The 2,500-nt window shown below is 50.6% G+C and overlaps 1 protein-coding gene across 1 annotated transcript in view; it reads left to right on the top strand.

Annotated features, from left to right (window-relative positions):
- Positions 1-2,500, top strand: part of axl (AXL receptor tyrosine kinase) — a 76,242-nt gene that overhangs the window by 61,845 nt on the left and 11,897 nt on the right. The gene's annotated exons all lie outside the window — the stretch shown is intronic.

Here is a 2,500-nt window from a genome sequence, read left to right as displayed (position 1 = left end):
ATGTGAGGGGCGTCGGTGTTAGCGAGCATGGTGTTGGTGTGAGAAGCGTCGGTGTTAGCGAGCATGGTGTTGATGTGAGGGGCGTCGGTGTTAGCGAGCATGGTGTTGATGTGAGGGGCGTCGGTGTTAGCGAGCATGGTGTTGATGAAGCGTCGGTGTTAGCGAGCATGGTGTTAATGAAGCGTCGGTGTTAGCGAGCATGGTGTTGATGAAGCGTCGGTGTTAGCGAGCATGGTGTTGATGTGAGGGGCGTTGTCTCTCTCAGGGTGCTGGGACTCGGTGCGTGACACGGACCTGTTTGTGCTCCCTGATGTGTCTGAACTTGCCAGAAAAACACAGATGACATGATGGAGGATGAAAGAGAGAGAGAGAGGGAAAAGGGAAAAGGGAAATAGAGAGAAGGAGAGAGAGACAGTTCAGTGTGAGAGAGAGAGAGGAGTGAGAGAACAGAGCCCAGAGAGAGAAAAAGAAAGAGAGAGAGCGAGAAAGAGAGAAAGAGATAGAACAGAGCCCCGAGAGAGAGACAGAGAGAGAGAGAGAGAGAGATGAGAGATAGAGAAGGGTCAGGGGAGGGATGTTTTGAGGTGCTCAGCTGGAGGGGATGTCACTCTGCGGGAATGTCACGGCAACATGTGTTAGAGCCTGCCATGCCTGAGGACTGACTGCAGTGTGTGTGTGTGTGTGTGTGTGTGTGTGTGTGTGCTATATCCTCATCCCCCTGGTGTTGGGTGAGGAGTTTATGTGCACACACACACACACACACACACACACACACACACACACACACACACATACACACACGCGCACACACACACACACACACACACACACACACACACACACACACACACACACACACACACACACACACACACAGCTGTTTGGTATGGGAAGGGGGGCTCCTGGAGTGCATTAGCATGATGCCAGATGTGAGCTCATTTTCTGTGTGACAAAATCAGACACTCTGCAGAACACTGCTTTAGTCACTGCACATATTTCAGAATAAATCACTGTGTGTGTGTGTGTGTGTGTGTGTGTGTGTGTGTGTCTGTGTGTGTGTGTGTGTGTGTGTGTGTGTGTGTGTGTGTGTGACGTCCAGTCTGTGTTTCCCTGCTGTTCAGTTTGGGCTTTTGAAACTACAGAGCACCGTCAATAAATCCTGATTAACTTGTAATGATTCGTGTGTGTGTGTGTGTGTGTGTGTGTGTGTGTGTGGCTTGCAGTCCTCCCTGCCCCAGCCCCATCCTGATCTACAGGAAACGCAGGAGGGGGAATGTTTCACACACCACATATGAGCCAGCCGGGGTGTGTGAGGTGGAGTGTATGTGAAGTGGAGTTTGTGTGTGTGAGGTTAAGTGTGTGTCTGAGGTGGAGTGTGTGTGTGGAGGCTGATGTGTGTGAGGTGGAGTGTGTGAAGGCTGATGTGTGTGAGGTGGAGTGTGTGTGTCTGAGGTGGAGTGTGTGTGTGGAGGCTGATGTGTGTGAGGTGGGGTGTGTGTGAAGGCTGATGTGTGTGAGGTGGAGTGTGTGTGAGGTGGAGTGTGTGTGAAGGCTGATGTGTGTGAGGTGGAGTGTGTGTGTGTGGAGGCTGATGTGTGTGAGGTGGAGTGTGTGTGTGGAGGCTGATGTGTGTGAGGTGGAGTGTGTGTGAGGTGGAGTGTGTGTGGAGACCGATGTGTGTGAGATGGAGTGTGTGTGAGGTGGAGTGTGTGTGTAGACCGATGTGTGTGAGATGGAGTGTGTGTGAGGTGGAGTGTGTTTCTCTAACGTGCTAAGGCTCTCTTGCTGTGGTGTTAAGTGTGTAAGCAAGGACCCCAGACAGTGCAGGCTGAGAAAACAGAAAGATGGGGGGATATAAAGAAAGAGAGGGAGTGATAGAGAGAAAGAAAGAAGAGGAGGAGGAAGAGATAGAGATAAAGAGAGAAGAGGAGGAGGTACCGATTAAGCTCCATGACATCACGTCCCGTGAGTCGGCCAAAAAACTCCAGCAAACATATGATATGATGTCACATGTTTTTGGAATAAGGGAGACACGACATGGAAAGAGAAGCAGAGAGATGAAGAGAGAGAGAGAGAAAGGGGGGGAAGAGGGAGAGGGAGGGAGATGGAGAGAGGGAAAGAGAGAGGGAGGGAGATGGAGAGAGAGAGAGAGAGGGGGGTGAAACGTGGGAAGAGGGAGAGAGGGGGATGAAACCTCTGGCTAGAATCCCTGACATTCTCTCATTCTCTTTTGAGCGTGTGCAGTGAGAGATGAATCTTGCCACTCTTAAACCAAGATGTTCGTGTGTGTGTGTGTGTGTGTGTGTGTGTGTGTGTGTGTGTGTGTGTGTGTGTGTGTCTGTGTGTGTGTGTGTGTGTAGAGTATACAGCTCTGTGTGGATGCTGACTGACCCAGGCTATTGTATTAAAGCTAGTCCATTTGGGATGTGGTTTGTGGACGTAATTCTTTCCAACATGGCGTCATAGATGTGATGTGACCCCTCTGCATAACTTCGGTTAA

Source organism: Alosa pseudoharengus, unplaced genomic scaffold, assembly GCF_046254945.1.
Source record: "Alosa pseudoharengus isolate Yale_2024_CS ecotype anadromous, Long Island Sound unplaced genomic scaffold, YU_APseudo_1.1 YU_APseudo_1.1_scf_13, whole genome shotgun sequence".
NCBI lineage: Eukaryota > Metazoa > Chordata > Actinopteri > Clupeiformes > Clupeidae > Alosa > Alosa pseudoharengus.
This window is presented reverse-complemented; position numbering and strand designations above follow the sequence as displayed.